The sequence below is a fragment of the Podarcis liolepis genome (assembly GCF_965112155.1).
Source record: "Podarcis liolepis genome assembly, chromosome: 1".
Classification (NCBI taxonomy): Eukaryota; Metazoa; Chordata; class Lepidosauria; order Squamata; family Lacertidae; genus Podarcis; species Podarcis liolepis.
Window position 1 is genome coordinate 41719960 of NC_139554.1, and position 11721 is coordinate 41731680.

An 11721-nucleotide genomic window follows, 5' to 3' on the forward strand; every position below is an offset into this window, starting at 1 on the left:
CGGAAGCCGCCCAGAGTGGCTGGGGAAACCCAGCCAGATGGGCGGGGTATAAATAATAAATTATTATTATTATTATTATTATTATTATTATTATTATTATTATTATTATTATTCCCTGATATTTAGGTGCTCAAGTTTCTTGGTATTCAGGCTTCTGAAAATGTACCGAATATGAGATTCAGATCCTCACCTGGAGTGCCGGAGCAACTTAACATTTGTCTAAAGTGCCATTGCAGATTATCTGCATAACAGGTAATTATTTGGGCTCCCAGTCGTTCAACTATTTCAAACTATCCTTCATTACATTCAATGCAAAAGGCTAAAGTCAACACAAAGGGATCGCGATCACGATTGCTGAGCTTCAGTATTCTTCGTGGGACGTCCTGTTCCCTTGTCTTCAAGTTGTTTTGACATTCAAATAAGATCATCCCTTTAAAAAAAGGAAGGTGATCAACGCCAAAGAATGCTAAAGCAATTTGTGTGTGGTAAATATTCATTAAAGAGTTTTCATTTTCAAATAATAGCTTTACCATCTTAAGGGACACTGCCCTTTCTTGAATTTTCAGTTATAAATATTTGCTTGAAGGTTACAGAACATTTTCTTTACACAGACATGTAATACAAAGGTTGTGAATGCTGAAGCTTCAAAATAGAAAGCAAGCAAGCCATCTGGCACTCCTCCCATGTTTTGAGGCAAAGACAAGATTGCCAGCATTTAGCTGTGGCAACCATAGCCGCATTTAGGCATTTCTTAGGAAATCCAAGGGATATGTTTTCTGCCAAAAAAGGATCATGTGCTATATTAATTGTTAATCATTAGGTATTTGGCTACAGCCTACTTGGGCAATTTTCTTTTTAATAAATTCTAGTAGCTGATTTGAATATGTGCCTCATATTTCAGACACTGACTCACCATCAACAAAATGCCATTCAAGTTCATACCGGAGAGAACGCTGATAACTATAGACAAGGTAGGCTTCACATTTGGGAGAATGTAAGTAAGTCTGAATCAATGTTCCGTCCAACAGCCAACTGAGTGACAATCAGTTTGGAAGTGAAATGGGACCACACAAAAACAAAACAGTAGTTTCTTCATTTTACTTAGGGGACTTGCTAAGTAAGGAGAAGCATATGTCTGTAAATCAATAGGTGAAAAAAATAACTCCAAAATGGCTTGACACAAACCTGAATTTCTAGGAGGTAATGGACCATTCTCCGGTGATACCCTGCAATGTCTTTTTGCACGTCGTGCTTTTAACTGTGCAACCAAGGAAAATTTCAGCTTGTGCAGAATGTGGCCAACCATTTTCTGATGGGACCAAAGCCCCTGGTTGCTTCTTACAAGTCTCTTCCTCACCCACCTACCTTTTGCCCAGGTAGGCAAATATATTTTGAAATCTGTTTCTGGATGCAGATTGCCTCTACTGAGTTGTGGCTTAAATTGGAGAAAGATGTGGAAAATCTTGCCACAGCCACTGAAAGTAGATGTACCATCAACCGCACTTTCTACACAACCCTGTATGTTGCTAAATTCAGCCTTAAGTGAGACATTAAACTTGTTGGCAAAAGAAACTGCATCCGAATGGGCTCTCTGAAACACAATGCACCAGTAACATGGTTTTGTCAAGCAATGAAGAGAGACTTAATTTAATGTTATAAAATTAAGGCGGGAGTTCAGTACAGATTCCCCATTGACTCTGGTATTGTTTGCTTGGCTTTTCCTACAGCATCTTTCTTGGGTCATGAACAATCTACAGCTATCTACTCTGCAAGCACTTTTCTGAAAGGGCACCCTCGCACTGTGACCACAATGATGTGATAGTTTGGTCAGTTAGGCAGTACTTCATTGCAACACTTACAGTCAAAAACAACGCTAACCACATGATTTCACATAATGTGTGGCAGACATTACCTTTGTGAAAGTTTGTATCAAGTGCCTAATGGTGCATTATTCTGCTTGTTTTCCTCATTTTCCTTCCGACTTAGTGTTTTGTGGTTTATGAATGACTTTACAACAGCTCTTTGATGTTTTTTCCCCAAATTCATGAGGTTATTTTTGTCAATGTTAGTCTTGTTTCTGTGGCTGCTGCTATCATATGCCAGGTGCAGTAAAAACACTGGAAGGTTATTTGCACAAATACCAGTGCAAGGAAGAGGTCTTTCATGACAATGGGGTTGTGCCAAGAATAGAGAAGAAATTTATTTCAGTTCACATTTAAAGGTGAACCTTCCTAATTCATACTTTCTTAAATGATATGTGAACTAAAACATAGTGATTCTTCATGGTTTGCACTTTTTTCAAATTTTTCAATGCAGTTCTTCAGGCAACTAATGTATACAGAATTGTATTTACTAAGGCAACATGAATGTGTGAGTTAGAGAACAACATGCAAAATATGGAAACTTGGTTTGGAAACATGTATATTAGGCAAAATTGGATAGAAAAATGTGTATAGTAGAAGAAATTCATACTAAATGCTGATTAATTTTCATGAGGGTTTTTTTTCTAAATGCAAAATGATGTGGAAATGTAGATAACTGAACTTAAGACAGGAAAAATGAGAACCAGTAAGAGGTTGAAACTGAGAAGTTCATCCATCTCTCACTGTGCCCATTGTTATTTAGCATGTAGAAAATAAAGAACTGCCAACTCTCTTCCTCATGCAAAACATGGATAAATGCCTCATTTGCCTTCTTTTTGAAGGCCTATGCAGTTCTATTGCTATCAAAGAAAGGACAAAATGCATGTGGTTTTGTAGAATTTACAGTGGTGTTTTTCCTCAGTTGGAGATTTCACTTCAGTGTTAGCTCCTTCTCCTGTTTCTACCCAAGTTTAGCAACTTAACACCGTCATTGGCAGTTCATTAACAAAGCTGTATAATATCAATACAAAAGAGCTGTGGGAAATTTCACAATGTTTTAAAAAGAAAAATACCATGTGTGGAATTCCTACATAACATTGCAATCTCAATTTCCATAACATAAAAATTACTCCCCCCCCCACCTCACTTTTTGTTGCAGAAACACTTTCCAGTTCTTTTTTTCATACTGACCCAACTGGATCAAATAAGCCGGTTATCTCTCTTTGTGTTAAGCGGAGCTAGCTGCAATCTGATGAGGCCAATGAACAAGCTCCATATGCCCACAACTGTGTAGGAACAACTGGTGCCACTTTACTGATGCTCTGTGTGTCAATCATGGCAGAAAGGACAGTATTGGAGTTTGCTGAGAGGCAATCCAGATTGCTAATCCTTAAACTACTAGCTAAATCCTGCCTCCATGACTGAAAGCTATAGGCCCACCTAAGCAATTCTAAGTCTAGGCAAGTAAATGCAGGAGTAGAAGATGATTCAAAGTCTTTATGAAAATAAAGGCTGCCAGAGGGACATAGTTTATCAGCCAATGCCATCTATAAATTGATCTGCATCCTCAAATAATTAGAATATAAAAGGCTGAACCTTTGATGTTTCGCCTTTCTCTGAAAATAGGCTGGAATATTTACCAGACCAAACTTCCTTAGTGATTTATAATAGTAGATGCTCAGATAGTTCCCAAGCATAGTCACTGGTTTGGACTCTGGGGAATTTTTGTTGATATGATTTTATGATGTTAAACCAGTTGAATCACTCATTTCTAAATAGAAAAACCAAGTCCATAAACTTTAGATTCCCCAGAAATAAGCATAAGGTTTTCCTGGGAATTTACTATGTGTAATAAGTTTATACTTGTCATTCATTTATTGCATTCTGTATAAGTAAATTGTTGCCTTAGTCTGCCCTTTTCAGTGGGTTAATCTGTTCTTGTATAATTTGATTATTTGCTCAAAATAGCCAGGGAAAGAGCTTAAAGACTAGAATCTCTATTTCATAAAACTTAATTATCCAAAATTCTTTCCTGGGAACAATGTGTCTTATCCACATATACCCCTTTTACAGAATGACCACTGCTGAAAGTTACTGAAATTGAAAGGCAAATGAGATGGTACATTAATTTTAATGTCTGCTACTTTCAACAATGAGGATAAAGACTTTTTTTTTTACTGTTCAGTGTTTTCAGTGTTCATAGTCTTGCCTGTATCAGCCTGCTAGATTTCTACTTGCATGTTGGTCATATAGGCTTCATTCACATGGCCATTTATTTTGTTTCCCCAACATAGGTAAAGGGTAAAGGGACCCCTGACCATTAGGTCCAGTCGTGGCCGACTCTGGGGTTGCGGCGCTCATCTCGCTTTACTGGCCAAGGGAGCCAGCGTATAGCTTCCTGGTCATGTGGCCAGCATGACTAAGCCACTTCTGGCGAACCAGAGCAGCACACGGAAACGCCATTTACCTTCCTGCCAGAGCGGTACCTATTGTCTACTTGCACTTTGACGTGATTTCGAACTGCTAGGTTGACAAGAGCAGGGACAGAGCAAAGGGAGCTCACCCCATCGTGGGGATTCGAACTGCCGACCTTCTGATCGGCAAGTCCTAGGCTCTGTGGTTTAACCCACAGTGCCACCAACATACCCCTCTGTTAATTTCCACATTACATGTAAGCATTCACACAATGTAAAAGCCACTTCCAAAAATCTAGTGGGATCTAGTGGATGTTTAGTGCACATTTCTGTGTTAATTGCTTCCATTAAAAAAAAATCCATTTGGAACCCCATTAACCCCCAAAATTGTGAGAGTAAAGTGACAGAATTTGGGGCAGTACATTGGCAAACAGTTCTTTCCTCCCATTTTCATGAGTGAACCACGGGGAAATGAAAGCACCCATGTGAGGGAAAATGTGGGGAGTAGTGATATTCTCCAATTATGTTTATTGTTGTGTCACACCGTGGCCACTGATGTCAGTAAAATTTAGTGCTAAGTGACTGGTTGTTTTTAATCGTTTAGTCATGTCCAATTCTTCGTGACCCCATGAACCAGAGCATGCCAGGCACTTCTGTCTTCCACTGCCTCCCGCAGTTTGGTCAAACTCATGCTGGTAGCTTCGAGAACACTGTCCAACCATCTCATCCTCTGTCGTCCCCTTCTCCTTGTGCCTTCCATCTTTCCCAGCATCAATCTTTCCCAACTTCAGGGTCTTTTCCAGGGAGTCTTCTCTTCTCATGAGGTGGCCAAAGTATTGGAGCCTCAGCTTCAGGATCTGTCCTTCCAGTGAGCCCTCAGGGCTGATTTCCTTAAGAATGGATAGGTTTGATCTTCTTGCAGTCCATGGGACTCTCAAGAGTCTCCTCCAACACCATAATTCAAAAGCATCAATTCTTCGGCCATCAGCCTTCTTTATGGTGCAGCTCTCACTTCCATACATCACAACTGGGAAAACCATAGCGTTAAGTATACGGACCTTTGTCGGCAAGGTGATGTCTCTGCTTTTTAAGGTGCTGTCTAGGTTTGTCATTGCTTTTCTCCCAAGAAGCAGAAGTGACAGTATATTGGTATAAAAGCCACAGCTCCATAATGCAACATGCACTGCAGCATGAAATGAGTGTTAGAAACCAGGACAGAAGCACTAACATTATAATAAAGAAAACTAAAGCAATATTCCCTGTGTCTGAATGCACCCATATTTGGCATCTTTTAAATGATAAATGTCCATACAATACTCTCTGGAATTCCCTGCCAATTCATATTAGTCAAGTGTCTTTGCTGTGCCGTTTTTAATGCCCCATCCATAGGCTAATTCAGCCTTTTCTGTTAAATCTCCAGGTTAGACAAAACATCCAAAGGCAATTTATTCTACTACCTAAATAGCCTTAAAATGGGGGAGGTCTTTCCGACCATTTAATTGGAACCCGCTTCCTGTACTGTAATCCCATTGATCTTTGCCGTAACCTTAGTCAATACAGAAAGTGTTCGGAAGAGAGCCCTGAAGAGGATAAATATCTGAGACGCTATGACATTCAGAATTAAGTAGCAGGAAGGTGGATTATAGTCAGATATGGGATTATGCACGTGTAAGGAAAATAATTATGACTGGACATCTCCTTTGCCAAGTGTCTTTCGTCAGCTACTCATCTTGCATTAGAGTGAGGATATGAGCAAATCCAGATCAGAGATCATGAGCATATTATAGCAGAGTCTTCCAAATGAGGTTAACTTGGAGGTTTGGCCATAGAAGAATGAGGGCTGCCATGCAGAAGCAGAAAGACTTATTATAATTTACTCTTTATCCCATAGAGAGTTTCTTGAAACACTCTGCTACCACATAGGCCAAATTATGCGTCAACGATCTGGCTGATACTCACTGATATTGTGGCAGGCTGACATAATGTTTTCTGTGATATTGAAGTCGATGATGGAATCCTATGAGAATGGAACCCGCAAACTGTTGAGAAATAGAGAGGGATTTTTTAAAAAAGACATAGGCAAATTACAGCCCCTGTTATTTACAAAATCCAAAAGGTCAGCATGGAGGAGAAACTGTAAATGTCTTGATGCATTTTGGATCAGGAGGCTTGGGGAAAAACACACAGTTGGGCCATCTAAATGAAGTGTGATGTCTGGTTGCTGTTAAATCTATGGTTTTCATCCATGAAAGCCATGAAGAAGTCTGGCAAAATCCAGCTGCTTCTTACTAAGAGAATCTGACCAAAAAAAAGGTGCTTTAAAAATGCCAGCATCCTTCTTCTTCTCTCAAGCCGTTTGGCATCAAAGACATGGGGGGTAAGTCGGTGGCAAGCTCATTTTCTGAGCGTGAAGTGAATTAAGCAGAACCGCTGGATTTGCTTCTGAGATACAAAGGCGGGGTTCATCTCTAGAAATGCACGTAACTTTACAAATGGACAGTTTGTAAAGGGTGCTGTCATGGGCAGATGTCCCTCTCATACCATTAATATGAAGAATATCGTCTAAGTGAATGCAACTGACAGAACAACACACATCACACACAGTCCACTCTTGGCCAGAGTCCCAACATACAAACTTCAAGGAGATGTGTGGTACAGTGGTACGAGTTACAAATGCCTCAGGTTACAAACGCTTCTCGTTACAAACTCTGCTAACCCAGAAGAGTTACCTCGAGTTGAGAACTTTGCCCCAGGATGAGAACAGAAATTGTGTGCTGGCAGCACACTGGGAGCAAGAGGCTTCATTAGCGAAAGCAGGCCTCTAGTTAAGAACAGCTTCAGGTTAAGAACATACCTCCGGAACGAATTAAGTTCTTAACTAGAGGTACCACTGTACAACTCCAGCTTTTCAAAATGGACAGATTTAAGGTGGCAAAGTAGGGAGGTCTGTGACAGACCCACACTTTTTGGCCTAAATATTCAGAGTTTTTAAAATACCTTTTTGCCCAAATGATGCACGGCATGCACCAGCCCTTCTGTCTTACTCACAAGCAGATAAAGTGAGAGGGCTAATTGGTTTAGGCATTTAAGTTCCCCACCTTTCAGCACAAGTTCTCAGAGCAGCTTCCAATGTAGACATAGAAAACGCTAAGATAAAATGAACAACATTTCTAGGGGGGGAAACAGCCTGACCAGCTAAAACCCACGCTGAAACAGAATTCTAAAAAGCTGAGGCAAAATTAAGAGACTTTTCCCTAGAGCTGAAAAACAACAGCAAACACTGTTTTATCAACGCCTGCCATTTATGCCTGCCAAGCTTCTGCCACTATTCTGCTTCTCAGTCATAAACCTACCCTGTTAACAGATTATATTTTATTACTATTATTAATTTTATGCATGGATGAAACTGGGATGAAATAGTTTATTAATGCAGCATACAGGACCGGTCCAAGACATGTTGGCACCTGGGGTGAACCATAAAATTGCACCCCATACCCCACCAAGGAAAATGGGGTGAGTGAAGTTCTACATCAGGAACCTTTTTCTGCCGAACCTTTTTCAAGTTCTTTGCCTAAAAAATAAAAAAGAGATAATTAAATTGATATCATGTGAATTGTTCTCATGGCAAGAAAGCAATGGAAATAGAATTTGCAATATCTAATGGGCCCTAACTCAATTTTCTGGTCTTGGTTCATAGAATCCTTGTTTTCATTCTGCAATACATGTGACATGATAAGTCACTGGCTTTGTTCCCCAGTCCTAGGGCAATAAATTATACTGAAAGAATTTTTGTAAATTTAATTTATAGTAGGTTTGGCTTCACCCAAATATGGATTGTTATGTTTTGTTTTAGCAGTGAGCTTTAATATGTGATGTAATTTTTGAACAAGAGATATAGGTATAATGTTTGAATCCTTCATTTCTATTAGTCAAAATATGTCCAAGTCAGTGTCCTAACATATTTAAGAAATAAACACAACAGCCATGGGCACAATTCACTCGTTGGTTCTCCTGCACAAGCCCCATTGAAGTGAATGGGAACCAAGCAGACCCCATTTATTTCCATAGGGCTCCTGAATTCTATGATTCTATGGAAAACCTTCCTGGCAATGTAAAACAACGTGTTATGGTTATAATTATATTTGCTCCAGCTCTCTGCTCCAGCTCAAACAACTTCAGATGAATGAAACTACTGTATGCTTACAACAAGCTACACTTCTCTTTTCATTCAAAAGTTTATAGTAGTTGTTGGGGGCTCAACTTACCATTAAGATAAAACAAGGTGCAATTGCATCTTCTTTGTCAGTGGGAAACTAGGTAGGAGAGTTGGGGCAGCAGACTGGGAGAGTAACCCAGTGACATTGAGGGCAGGCACAGATTGATCAATAATTATGTGGAATTTTTGGAGGATACAGACTATATGGTTATCTAGTTCCATTTAAAGCTGGGTTCAGATGCAGTTTGGGGACTGAATATTTTGTTGGGAGCCGTCCAGAGTGACTGGGGGAATTTGTATCTGCTTCTGCTTCTTGGTGGCTGGGTGTGATCATTCAGAGTTTTGGGGCAAAGTCTCAACAGTATACTGATGATATGCAGCACAACCTCCCTATAATTTCTGAGTCAGGACATGCAGTGCATGATCTGGATGATTGTCTGGGCGCAGTGGTGGAGTTGATGAAGGCCAATAAGCTATGCTAGAATCCTGGGAAGACGTCTGTGGGTTGGTGGTTCCTGTGTCCAGGAGACTGGCCAGTTGTGTGTTCTGGATAGGGTTGCCCTCTCTCTGGAAGAACAGGTTCAGAGTTTGGGGGTGCTCCTGAATCCATCTTTTTCACTGGAGGCTCATGTAGCCTCAGGGCCTAGGAGTGCCTTTTACCAGCTACAGATGGTACATCAACTAAGGCTGTTATTGAACAGGGATAGTGATTCGTGCATTGGTAACCTCAAGACTTGATTATTTCAATGTGCTCTCTCTGGGCCTATCCTTGTGCCTAGTCTGGAGGCTCCAGCTGGTGCAAAATACTGCAGCTGGACCCCTTAGCCTGAAAATGTTGGGAAACCCCTGTCTAAATTTAAGAGCAATTGTTAAAAGCAATGGACCTAGATGCTTTCATACACTGTGCAAAATATATCACTCTTTTGAACTTTTATGACCATTCGAATTATCAAATTATGGAAAAGGGCAAGAAAGCAAGTATGTCTTTTCCAGTAAAGTACCACAAATTAGCCTTGTGATGTACCAGTTCTAGGAATGTTATTCTCCAATAGCAATGGGCTGTTTTTTATGGTGCTTATTTTAATATCTCCTGCTGAAAATACATTTCTAGCAAGAAAATGGATTGATTGAACTTCAGTACACTTTCCAGGCACTACATTTTTTTCACCTCAACTTTACCAGGTCTTTACAGTGGTACCTCGGGTTACATATGCTTCAGGTTACATACGCTTCAGGTTACAGACACCGCTAACCCAGAAATAGTGCTTCAGCTTAAGAACTTTGCTTCAGGATGAGAACAGAAACCGTGCTCCAGCGGCACGGCAGCAGCAGGAGGCCCCATTACCTAAAGTGGTGCTTCAGGTTAAGAACAGTTTCAGGTTAAGTACGGATCTCCGGAATGAATTAAGTACTTGACCCAAGGTACTGCTTATTCAAAAACTATTCAGAAAAAAATGCTGGCATCATATATTCCTAATGAGACTTTGCTTTTTAGAAACTGGACAGTATTAACTTAGAGGCCAGATTTTCGCATTATGTAAATTGACATTGGAAAAGACCTTTCTTAAGAGAGAAAGAGACTTTGTTGAGTCTAAATGTTTTGGACTTGCACTGCAAGGTTTGTATTTACATCAGGTACCTTGCTGTTCTCATACAAGAAATTGCAGCAGTAAGTGAAATTCTTCACCTGAGTTATGTAAAAGCTCGCCACATTTCAAAACATTTTAAAAACAAATACAAACTTTATTTATTTATTTATTCATTTATTCATTTATTCATTTATTCATTTATTCATTTATTCATTTATTCATTTATTCATTTATTCATTTATTTATTTATTGGGGGGGGAGCTATTCAGTAAGCCAAACCCACACAGAGACTCCATTTCATAGATGCATTGGTTGTGTTTAGACTGAAACATAATTTAGTGCTACATGAACAAGTCTCAGGCTCACGTGTTAACTCTCCCCCCCCCTTCCTCTGACACAGTTGTGAGGAGACTGGAGGAAACGATGAGCAATTAGTTGAAAATAGAAAAGAATGCTTCCAAATGAATTTTGACTCTGGCTTGTTTCAATAAACCATAGTTAGAACCAACCTCATCTGTGGTTCAGATGAAATGATAAACTGTGATAAGTTGAAATTAGAAGATCTTCATGGGCCCGGGCCAGAAGTCCACAGAAGCAGAGTTATCCAACAGCAGCCCTGAGAAGATGGATCCACTCCACGCCATGCAGAACCACCGGCACCAAAGCCCACATCTCCTTCTCTGAGGAGCTCCTTTCCTAATTTCAAAATATATACAACTTCAAGATATATCATAGTCTCAAGGAGCTAATAATTATTATGTGGCTCATTCTGCATGTTTCCACTATTCACTGTTGTGTTGCCGTTAAATGAAGATACACTTTCTTTCTCTTTAACGTGGAGCGAGACAATTATCTTTGAGTCCCAATGCTCACCCTGGAATTTACTTCTTAAGAAAACAGATTCTGCAGGCAGAACCATAACAAGAAATGAAGCCATTATTTCAAAAAGAGTCAGAATGAAAAATTTCAGGTCAAAAATATATTTGACACTTCGGCCGGTTTACCTTAAAGCGAGGGCATTTCAATCACAAGCACATAGGGCAGGCTTCTTTTTAAGTAGAAAAACATGACCAGGCCATCATCCGGATTTTGAGCACGGTATGTCCACTATGAAGGAAATTCCAGCTCGCTGAGGCTGAGGCATTTGTTCCTGCATCGCTTGTGCTAAGTGATTTTCATGTGAAGAGAAGGTCCTGTTTGTGTGATGTTATTCATATTTGTCTAACTCTTGTGTTTTCTTTTCTGGGTACACTTTCCATTAGGAGGACAGACCATTAAATTTATCATTCATCTGTGGTCGATGTCAAGTCAGGATAGAGACGTGGTGCAAGCGGAAACGCCTAGAATGTTGCATAAATAAATATAAGGAACATTCTTTTTGGATGCTCTTCCAGTCATGGAATGGGAATCGATCCAGCAGAGGCATCCATGAAAGGAAGCTCAGGACTGCCCTCCCAAGAATCCTGGGAACTGGAGTTTCTTAAGGGTGCTGGGAAGTTTAGCTCTCTGTGGGGAAAATGTGTTGGACACACTTTTAAAGGTATGGTATGAATCTGCCCCAAAGGTGCCATTCATTCTCTTTTTTCTTCTAATTCCTTCTATTTACCTCCTTTAATGTTGGGACCTCTCTCTTCCTTGGT

The 11721-nt window shown here is 40.0% G+C and overlaps 1 long non-coding RNA gene across 1 annotated transcript in view; it reads left to right on the forward strand.

Moving 5' to 3' along the window:
• LOC310710678 overlaps positions 1–11402 on the forward strand; it is a 29625-nt gene extending 18223 nt beyond the window's left edge. The window contains exons 2-3 of the long non-coding RNA XR_014528181.1: positions 902–971; positions 11344–11402. This is a non-coding gene — a long non-coding RNA (uncharacterized lncRNA). The remainder of the gene's footprint in view (positions 1–901; positions 972–11343) is intronic.
• Positions 11403–11721: the final 319 nt, after the last annotated feature.